This window comes from Lactuca virosa, chromosome 4 (assembly GCF_052849685.1).
Source record: "Lactuca virosa cultivar CGN04683 chromosome 4, Lactuca_virosa_CGN04683_v6, whole genome shotgun sequence".
NCBI lineage: Eukaryota > Viridiplantae > Streptophyta > Magnoliopsida > Asterales > Asteraceae > Lactuca > Lactuca virosa.
The window spans coordinates 106,494,691-106,506,491 of record NC_136429.1 but is presented as its reverse complement, the minus strand read 5'-3'; the positions used below and the strand labels follow the sequence as shown (position 1 = coordinate 106,506,491).

General features: G+C 37.7%; 1 non-coding gene across 1 annotated transcript; it reads right to left on the bottom strand.

The window, feature by feature from the left end:
* Positions 1-220: 220 nt before the first annotated feature.
* On the bottom strand, positions 221-327 carry LOC145110245 (small nucleolar RNA R71). Its single transcript, XR_013709628.1, has one exon. It is a non-coding gene; the product is annotated as a small nucleolar RNA R71 (small nucleolar RNA).
* Positions 328-11,801: the final 11,474 nt, after the last annotated feature.

Sequence of the window (11,801 nt, the reverse complement as noted above, 5' to 3'; positions counted from 1 at the left end):
TAAGACGCATTCAAACACAACGATGAAGTAAAGGACATTGCAAACTACTTCAATGTTCTAAATGTGCCACGAAAATCAGTGTTACTTAGGATGCTTCCGGTGACATTCACCGGTGAAGCCAAAGTTTGGTTTAAAATCACTCGCGCCCGAATCCATTACTACTTGGGTCAATCTTCATGACGCTTTCATTGAGCAATTCAGCCCGCCTTCAAAGATCTCAAAGCTAAAGAAGAAGATTGTTAATTTTCAACACGAAGTCGGAGAATCCTTATATGAAGCATGGGTGAGATACAAAGGGTTGCTTAGGAGTTGTCCTCAACATGATCTAAGTATCCAACAAGAAGTGTCTATTTTCTATGATGGGGTGAATGTTACAACAAGGAAACTTCTTGGCTCTCAATGACCTATGACAAAGAAAGAACTGGCTACCATTAAAGATTAACTAAAGAATTTGCAAAGAACTCATGCGGATATCATAACCCACGAGAACATGTTACTAGAGGTAAAGGAGATGGAGGGAACGAGAACATGGCTACCATCATTGCTAAACTAAAGAATATGGATAGGCGAATGACAAAATTCAATCAATATATACACACCATAAGAGTTGGACGTGACAATTGCCATGGGCCACATTTAACGAAGGATTGCGATTTGGATGAGCATGGGAATAAGAAAGTGCAAGTGTTTTACTCTAGTGGTGACAAATATGATGAAGCCTGGAGGAAGCCAAAAAAGGAGTGGTTTCCTTATGACGAGTACAAGAAGAAAAAGGACGAGAAATATAGACAAACCGGTCGAGGCTACTACCAAAAATAACAACCACCACCCAAGAAGAAATTGGATTTTGAGTCAATACTTAATCAGTTTACGGAAGCCTCTGAACAAAGACATGATACTATTGATGCTAATGTGAGAAATCGTCAAGCTTCCATCAAGAACATTGAGACTCAACTAGGCCAATTAATGATACTTGTTAACAAGAGGTTACCTCCTCAAAATCCTGACTCAAAATCACAACCTCATGTAATGGAGATTTTTACTGAAGAAGAAGTTCATTATGAGCCATTAATGATCCATACTACATCTACTATTCAGCCCAGCCAACAGTTGGAAGAAGAGAAGATCGAATCAAAATATGAGTCGCATTCTGATGATTCACTAGGTCGTGGTGACCATGCTACGTCGTGGTCATTGGAAAATAAACATTCTTCTCCTTTAATTTCGTATCAACCTCCTTTACCATTCCCATCTTGATCCATTAAGCATAATCTGGAGCTAGAATAGAAGAAGTTCATACAACAAGTACTATCTCTCTCAATTAACGCTCCTTTCCTCAAATCCATGGCCAAGCTTCCCAAGTTTGCTAAAGATGTGATGACTAATCGAAAGGAGTTGGAAAAAGCATCCACAATGATGCTTAATGAGTTGTCTTCTGTTGCGATCATCAATGGGTTGCCAATCAAAATGGGAGATCCAGGCCAACTTACTTTGCCTTATGAATTTAGCAATTCCACTTTAATAAATTCTTTAGCAAATTCGGGGGCAAGCATTATTAATCTTTTGCCATATTCTTTCTACAAGAAGCTCGGTCTACCAAGGCTCCAAAACACAAACATGACACATTGAATGGCGGATCAATCAATCACTAATCCATGTAGAATCATTGGAGATTTGTTGGTGAAAGTGGGGAAATTTATTATTCCGGTTGAATTTGTGGTTATAGACATGAAAGAAGATGAAGACCTTCCCACAATTTTGGGAAGACCATTCTTTAGTACCGCAAGAGCCCTTGTTGACATTCATGACTCAAAGCTCACACTTAGAGTGGAAGATGAAGAAATTACTTTTGAAATGAATCCAAAAGTGAGTTTTGACATGACAAGAGATGAAGTACTTAGGATGACTAACTTGGAAGGAGAAATTCTTAATGAGCTAGAAGAGATTGAAAGATTAATGGAAGAAGAGTTGAAGATTTGGGAGAAACCTCATGTAGCAAAAGTAAAATGTTCACCAAGATCTTCAATTCCTATGACGTTTGAGGTGTTCACGTTCACTACACCCAAGTCTAAAGTGGAAGAAGAAAGTGATGAAGAAGAAGTTGATTTGGATGACAAAGGGGAGATAAATGATGAAGAAATGGGTGAGGAATTAGAGAAATCGTTTATTACAAATATAGAGTTAGATAAAGAACATCATAAGGAAGATGAGAATAAGAGCATGAAGATGAAAGGGGAAAACAAGGAAATGAAACGCAAGCATGAAGAAAGCGTCGGTCAAAAGAAGAAAGAAAACGCAAAGAACGCATGCATTTGACGAGTTCAAGTGTAACGACCCAATTTTCAAAAGAAAATTTTCATTTTTAATTATCCAAAACACATTTCCATCATACATAAAAACCAGTTATAATTGTTTTCAAAACCATGTCATATACAACTTTATTTCAAAATATCAGAGTGTCCCATAAAACTCCGGAGTGAGAGTGCACGTCGCGCCATCAAGCCTTGCCCTTGCCCTTGGGCTCAGATGTACCTGAAACAAATCCACGTACTATAAGCTAATGCTTAGTGAGTCCCCCAGAGCATACCCCACACACAATCTACATAACACATATCAAATTAGCTATAAAAGCTATCTCTACCACATAAGCCATGCATACAAACATATAAGGATGTCATGGACTCCCCCACATGGTCTTACACCTAAGTGTCATGAGCTCCCCCCATGGTCTTTAGCTGGAAAGCCATGGGCTCCCCCACATGGTCTTACATCCAAGTGCCATGGTCTCCTCGCATGGTCTTTACTTGAAAAGCCATGGGCTCCTCCACATTGTCTTATATCCAAGCGCCATGGGCTCCCCCCATGGTCTTCCCTGCAAGTATCACACATATAGCTAGCATAATACCAAGCATATCTAGCAATCATACCACATATCTCTACACAATAAGTAACATATCTCTACACAACATGCATACTACATATCATAGAATGGGCTGACCTTGGTGCCTTAGACCTATTGGTATGGTGAAAAGACTAACATCTCGAATGCCGAACTTACAAGCTAAAATCAGAAATGTCCCACGCGTTGCTCTAAATCAACTGCCTATAATCACCATGTGATTAACTTGTCATAATCCCATACTTGCCCTTAAAGTCAACCCTGGTCAAAGTCAAGGTCAACGGTCAAGGTCAACAGTCCATGTTGACCTCAACTCGTCGAGTGCATCCAACAACTCGCTGAGTTTTCTGAAAAGTTCATCCACTCGGCGAGTTACCCGTGTAACTCGCCGAGTCCCTCCTTGTCCACAACCGAAAACTCATGACAACGAAAAACTCATGACAACGAAAAACTCATGATAACCAAAAACACTCGGGAGACCCGAAAACAGTTAAACCCTACTCGAGTCAGCTAAGGGACTCGACGACTTCCTTTAGTCTTCTTCAAGTTCAGCCCCTTCCAGTGGGATCTAGGGTCCCAAACTCCAGATCCAAGCTCTCCTAGTGTAGATATCACGTAAAGTTGCAAACTTTACGTGCATGTAAGGTCCTACAAGGCTATTACTTCAAAACTAGGCTTCTTACAAGGTTTTTGTGCATGGAAAGTGACTAAACTGCATAAAAGAAGAAACTTTATGACATTTGTGACCTAAAGAGGTCCAGATCTGGAACCATATCCTTGTGATAAGTCCATATCCAAGTTTGACTCCATTTTGCATCAAGAATGGCCATTTACTTCCAAGAAAAGAGATCTAAGCAATTAGAGATCAAGATCACGACATTATACCTTAGGATGCTGGCCAATATGATGTAGATTTTGGATCTACTGTTCCTATCCTATCTCCTTCTTCTTCAAGCTCTAAAGTTCTTCACAATCACCCCAAAATTGCTCACAAAGGCTCTTTCTTTCACTCAAGAGGGTGCAAGGTCGATCTAGGGTTTTCTCTGGCTGGTAGCGTGCTAAGGGAGGCCACAAGAGGCTGGTTATGTTCTTTAAATAGGGTGCAAACCCTAAAAATTAGGGTTTCTTTTTACAGCTCCTACTCGTCGAGTCGGCCTTCTGACTCGTCGAGTAGGTCTTGATCCCGCGTCCACCAAAAATGCCTCTACTCGACTAGTTGGACTCCCAACTCGTCGAGTCCACGCACAAAACCATAAAACTTACATAAATTAAGTAATACCTGGAACAGGTGTTACATCAAGCATACAAGCTCAGCTGGAAAGAGCAAAATGAGAAAAAGGTGATCTCGCTCCTAACCGTAACAATGTAGAATGGGAAGGAGTCTGGCTCACAACTCCTAAAAAAGAAGCGCTTCTCGGGAGGTAAACCAATGTTTTAAGAGTTTGAATTTTCTTTTCCTTTTGTTTTTTTAGTTTTTAGTTTTTATTTTAGTTTAACCGAATGATCATGTGTTTCTCTAGTCTCTTGATCTTATTTTGTAAGTGAAGGAGCTTAATAGACAAAGAAGCTGTGATATTTTTTTGAAGATTACAATTGAAGACCATATTTTTAAATAAGTGTGGGGTAACTACCTGATACCGAGAGGAGTTTGAAGAATTTTATAGAAAGAAAAGGTCTGATTGGTCCTTAGTCATTAAGAAGGAAGGATGTATAATTTTGGCTCTTAATGACATTCGGAGAAGTCACCACGACGTGGCCATCATCACCACATCGTGGCATTTGTATTTATCACGACTACATCATCACTAGACCACGTCGTGGCATTCTTATTTTTCGCGACCATGACGAATTCTTTCTCAGACCCACGTTGTGGCGTTTCTTTACCATGTCATGGCTGAGGTTCAACACACTTTTTGAAGATGGTTCTTTGGTTTATTTTGACCTGACACATTTACATTCACAAGAGAAGAGTCTAGAAGTACTGTTTCCAGCCATTATACGAGATGTTCAAGCTTAATTTCCACACACTTTCAAGAATTCGATCTCGCCACTACTATCCTAGGGGAGTCTGTTCCAATTTCTCCTTTTTATTTTTATGTTTTTTTATTGTTTAAGTATGCAATGGGGACATTGAATCCGTTAAGTGTGGGGTTGGGGGTCGAATATAGGAATGCAAGCATACTAATAAAAAAATTGAAAATGACTAGGATAAAAAATTATTAGAAAGATTTGAAATAATAATCTAAAAATTGAATCTAGTTAAGAAATTGTTGTATTGTTATGTTGAGATCTAGGTAGCTAGCGTTGTGTGGGACGATCCGATGTGAGTTTCGATGTAATTTGAGCCAATATATGTTCTAGTGTATTTGTGGCTTCCCTATTCTAGTGAAATCATGGAACAAAAACCCGACCTTGCTTATAGGGCCATAATATGTTAAGCGTCGTCTACTAGAAATGTATCCAGGAGAGCTTATGTAGTCATTGCACCTTAGACTAATACCTCTAACCAATAAGGGTTGAAATTAAGTTCCCTTGCTAAAGCATATTTTTTTAGGATTTTTAGTTTTGAGTGAAAAAAAAGTAAAAAGGTAAAAAAAAAAAAGCTGCAAAAGTTTGAGAGAATAAGACTCTACAAAGCTATGAAGATCAAGAAATATCATGAATAAAGTTCAAAATTCGAAGACTCAAGAATAAGACAATTCGCCAAGTTATTTATTGTATTTTTTTTATTTCTAGGTTACTTTTTTGTGGGTATGCTTGGGGCTTAACCAAAAATTACCTTGAGGTTAAAAAAGATTTATGAGGATATATCCAGAGGGATGCATAAAATGAATGTTGTTCAAAAGAAGCGGGGAAGTGTTTATGAAGATTGCGAGTATTTAGGATTAGGGAAGTTCTTATAAAAATTTAGACACAAATACATGCATTGCGGTATGATGTTATGGAGAGGCTTAAATGGATAGTCTTGTGCGATGTTGGTAGCCAAGGTTTTAATGTGATGATATGATAATAATAAAATCAGTTTTGCTTAAAGGCAAGAAAGCCCAAGTGTGGGGTATTTTGATATGTGCATATTTAACTATATATTTCATACATTATCTTAATACTTTTAGCTACAATTATGTTTATTTTGGGACAAAAGGTACTTATTAAGTTTGAAATATGTTTTGTAGTAGTAAAGTCATGCTCGGGATAAAAAGGAAGCAAATGAGGAGCTGGAAGCAGAAAAATGTGGGATAAGGTAAAAAGAAGACAAAGAAGGCTTGAAGATAGAAGACTACGATGTGGTGATGGTCCACCACGACGTGGCGACTGGAAGATACTCGATCAATAAGCTAACTTGGAGAATACAGGATATTCATGAAGACCACGACGTGGTGCCTTTTAACCATGATGTGGTGATCAGAATTTAGGCAACTATATACATCCGATCATTAGGTGGAATTGAGGGACTTCTGGCCTATTTTTTGAGAAGGATTATGACTAAAACCTTTTGGATACCTTGGAGAAGACCAGAAATCGTTTGGAGCTCAAGAGTTGAAGAGATATAGAAGAATTCTATATAGATCTATTCGGTTTGCTAAACATACTCATGTCTGGTCTTATTTGCATGGATTTTGTGTGTTTTTCTGCTACTATGAGAGGCTAAAAACCTTATACTTCTGTTTGGTGAAGATGAACCTAATCCTTATGTGTTGATTTCGATTTATGGGTCATATATGTTGATTTTACTTGTGCTTTATAATCAAAGCCCTAGTATGTTTTAGTTCTAGTTTTTATTGCTTATTAATCTAGTTCTGTGTGATAGTTGATTATTCTAATTGCATGAACATGTAACCTAATTATTTCTGATCATTAAATAAATAGAGTTAGGAATAATCACATCTATATAAAGTAATTAAGGCTAGTAACTTTAATTGTGTTAGAGAGCATAATTAGTTTTAATTTGTGCTTGGTTGCTTAACTTGATCATAGGAAAGTAACTACTATCATTCATAGTCCAATTTGTGCTTATTATCGATTTGGTGTTTAACTTGTGCTTAATTATTTCATGGTAATTCATAAATTGGTATGTCTAGATATTTTATCATAATAGATAGTTAACAAATTGGTAATTAATAAATTTCATCCACTAAAAATCAACCATAGGAGAAGGTGAAATCGGAACTGAACAAAAGTACTCTTTGATCCTTAAGTAAATTCGTTTTTATTTGTTTGTTTAGTTGTTAATTTGGTAGTGATTTGAATCAAGTTCTTCTGATCTTGAAAATCAGTAAAAACTCCCAATTTTAGCTTGTTTTCTAGTTTAATTAGAAGTAGTAATAATAATAAATTAAATTTCGTTCCTTGTGTTTAACACCCGACTTACCCAAACTATTTTGTAATCCGACTAGGTATACTGCCTATAGGTGCATAAATTAGTTAAGTTAGTTAGGTTATAAATTTAAAGCTAGTAGGCACTTTTGTGCACATCACTAAAGTAGACCAGAAGGTTGAAACCGCTTCCTCTAGTGATACCGAAACCGAAGTAGAACCCGATTCTACCCCTACAACAAAATCCGTCCATCATAAACCAAAATCCAATAGTGTAAGGAGAAGAAGCTCCCGATAGAACATTGAGACAAATGATGGAAACCGGTGTCACCCAAACTCCAATTGGTATCAATTATCCCGACCTAGAAGGAGGCTCGGAATTGAAGTCAAGCTTAGTCCATCACCTTCCAACTTACCGTAGATCGGAGAATGAAGACCCACACAAACACTTGAAGATGTTCCATATAATTTGCACTAGCGTGAAGCCATAAGGGTCAACCGATGACCAAATCAAATTAAGGGCATTCTTCATTTCCTTGGCCGATAGCGTAAAAGATTGGCTATTTTATCTTCCACCGGGGTCAATCAACTCATGGACCGACATGTAAAGAGATTTTCTTGATAAGTTCTACCCCGCCTCAAGAGTCTCAAGTCTTAGAAATGAGATTTGTGGAATCCGTCAAGGTCAAAATGATACTTTTCATGATTATTAGGAGAGGTTCAATAGCTTGTGTTTGAGTTGCCCACAACAACAAATTCTGGAACAACTCCTCATTCAACACTTTGATGATGGATTGTTACCAATGGAGAAAAGTCTAGTTAATGTGTCTAGTGGTGGAGATGTCTTTAGCAAAACTCCTCAACACCATAGCCGCCAATTATCAACACTTTGGCCCCCGCCAAGACATAAAGAGGGACGCGCATCAAAAAGTCAATGAAGTGGTGACATCAAGCCTCGAGTCCCATCTTAAAGATTTAACATCTGTTGTTCAAAAGTTAGCCATAGGACAAACTCCACAAGTGATGGTTTGTAGAATATGTGCAATAATGGGGCATCCCGCGAATATGTGTCCCATTCTTCAAGAATATGTGGAACATGTAAATACCACAGGAGAATTTCAAATCTACCACAACTAGCCATCCAGTTATCAAAATGCTTATAACTCAATTTGGAAGCCAAATCCCAATATGAGCTACAACCCAATACCATTGCCTCAAAATGCATTAGTTAGACCTTATTACCCACCACAACAACCCCATTATCAACATCCATAACCCCACTGTCAATCCAAACCAAACCCCCCACATCACCACCAACAAACTCCTTAATCCCAACCTAGTAGCTCCAGAATGTCTCTTGAAAATACTATCAAGTATCTTGCCACTAGCACCAAAAATTCCAAAAAGAGACAAGAACTAGTATTTTCAACCCTGAAGCACAAGCGGGAAATATAGTTACACTCTAGAGCAATTTGGAGTCCCATGACAAACTACGTTCTCAAACGGAAAATAATCAAATGTCAATGTGGTGACTTTGAGAAGTGGTAAACAAATTGGAGAGAGCAGCTCAACGAAGAAGTCAAGGGAAGATGAAGAAGAAATAGAGATCACCCCCATTGAAGATCATATTGTCATGAATGATGCACAAACCAGTGATCCAAAGAAGACCACCCCTCTAGTCACTCAAATAGACACTCAACCACCATTCCCCTCTCGACTTGCAACTTCAAAGAAGAATGCAGAGGAGAAAGAGATCTTGTACACCTTCCAAAAGGTGGAGTTAAGAATCCCATTAGTTGATGCAATCAAGCAAATCCCTAGATATGTAAAAAATTTGAAAGAACTTTGCACAAACAAAAGAAAATTGAAAGGGAATAAAAATATTTCAAGGAACGAAAATGCATCCGCGGTTTTACAAAAAAAACTCTCACCTAAATGCAAAGACCCCGGAATGTTTATAATTTCTTGCAAAATAGGGGATGTTACTTTTAGTAGTGCCATGCTTGATCTTGGTGCTTCTGTTAATGTCATGCCTTATTCGATATACAAATCGTTAAATTTTGGTCCTTTAAATGACACTAGTGTCATAATTTCACTTGCGGATAAAGACCCCGGAATGTTTATGATTTCTTGCAAAATAGGGGATGTTACTTTTAGTAGTGCCATGCTTGATCTTGGTGCTTCTGTTAATGTCATGCCTCATTCGATATACAAATCGTTAAATTTTGGTCCTTTAAATGACACTAGTGTCATAATTTCACTTGCGGATAAATCAAGTGTTTTTCCTAGGGTTGTATTAGAAGATGTTTTGGTGCAAGTGAATCAATTGGTCTAACCGGCGGATTTCTATGTGATTGATTTAGAGGAACAAGTTTCATCCAGATTGGCTCTATTGTTACTTGGAATTCCATTTTTGAAAAACGGCTAGGACAAATATTGATGTGTATACGGGTAGTTTAACAATGAAATTTGATGGTGAAACAATAAGCTTTAGAATTTATGATGCTATGAGATATCCAAGTGATGTTTCATCTTTATATTTTGTTGATGTTGTTGAACCACTAACCCAAGAGTTGTTTGACTTGACAAATGGTGACATGTTGGAGATGATTCTAAGCAAAGGGTTTGATTGTGGGAAGCTAGCCAAGAAATTGAAGCTATATTCTCTAGACCTGGAAGTTGAAATGTTGGTTAACAATTTTGAGGTGAAGAAATCCACAAGGTTTGATGTCAAGCAAGTTGAGTTTCCTCTAACTCGCACAAAGTTAACACCTTCCCTTGTTCAACCACCGAAATTGGAATTGAATGTCATACCTCAACACTTGAAGTATGCTTATTTGGGAAAGAATAAGACTCTTATGGTTATTATAACTACTCACCTAACTGAGTTTGAAGAATATCAACTCCTCAAAGTGTTGAAGGAATGAAAAGAAGCCATGGGTTGGACGATTGATATCAAAGGATAGAGTCCTTCCACTTGTATGCACAAAATTTTGATGGAGGATGAGTGCAAGCCAAGTTGGAATGCATAAAGAAGATTGATTCCACCTATGATGAAAGTTGTGAAGAAAGAGATATTGAAGCTTCTTTATGCGGGGATGATCAATCTAATCTCAGATAGCAAGTGTGTGATCCCGGTGCAAGTTACCCTTAAAGAAGACGGGAATCACGGTGGTCGAGAACAATAGAGGTATTATGGTCCCCACCCGTGTGCAAAACGAGTGGAAGGTATGTATTGACTACCGAAAGCTTAATGTAAGTACGATAAAATACCATTTCTCATTACCTTTCATTGATCAAACGTTAGAAATCTCATTATTGTTGTTTAGACGGGTATTTCGGTTTTCACCAAATCCCGGTGGCACCTGAAGACCAAGAAAAGTCAACATTTACATGTCTATTTGACACTTTTGCTTACTGGAGAATGCCATTTGGATTGTGTAATGCCCTAACTACTTTCCAACGTTGTATGTTTAGCATTTTCTCGAAATATGTTGAAAACATAATTGAAGTTTATATAGATAATTTTACAGTATACAGAAACTCCTTTCAAGAGTGTTTGACCAAACTCACAAAGATTTTGAAAAGATGCATTGAAACAAATTTGGCTTTAAATTTTGAAAAATGTCATTTTATAGTGAGTTAAAGTCTCATTCTAGGTCACATTATGTCAAAGAAAGGAATCAAGGTAGATAAGGCTAAAATTGAGGTTATTCAAAGCTTACCTTACCCGAATTGTGTTCAGGAATTTTGTTCTTTTTTAGGTCATGCGGGTTTCTAACGAAGGTTCATCAAGGAATTTTCAAAGATAACAAGATCAATGTGCCAGCTCTTTCAAAAGGAAGTTGATTTCGAGTTCAACGAGGTGTGCAAAGAGGCTTTTGACAAGCTCAAGGAGGTTCTTACATCCCCCCCATCATACAAGCACCAAATTGGGATCTCCCCTTTGAGATCATGTGTGATGCAAGCAACTATGCTATTGGCGCTGTTATTGGGAAAAGAATGGAAGAGCCTCTCATATGATCTATTATGCATCAAGGATACTACACAATGATCAAAGCAACTACTCTACCACGGAGAAGGAGCTATTGTCCATTGTGTTTTCTTTGGAGAAGTTTACGCAATATCTACTTGGCACCAAAGTCATTGTTTATTCAGATCATGTGGCTTTCAAGTACTTGATGACAAAGAAATATGCAAATCCAAGACTCGTCTGGTGGATCTTATTATTGCAAGAATTTTTTTCGAGATTCGGTACAAGAGCGGATGTGAAAACCTTGTTCGCAACCATCTAAGTCGGATCATTTCAAATGAAACCCTTCTCCCGTTGCAGGATGAGTTTCCGGATAATCATCTCTTTTCCCTTACTCAATCTATTCCTTGGTATGCCAGTATCGTTAAATTTTTGGTCACAAAAAGGTATCCCGACACATTCACATGTGCTCAAAAAGATAAATTGAAAAGTGATGCAAAATACTATGTGGGATGAACCTTATTTAGGGAAACATTATCCCAATAAAATCATTTGGAGATGTGTACCCCAACAAGAGCATCAATCCTTTTTGCAATTTTGTCATGAACTTGCTTG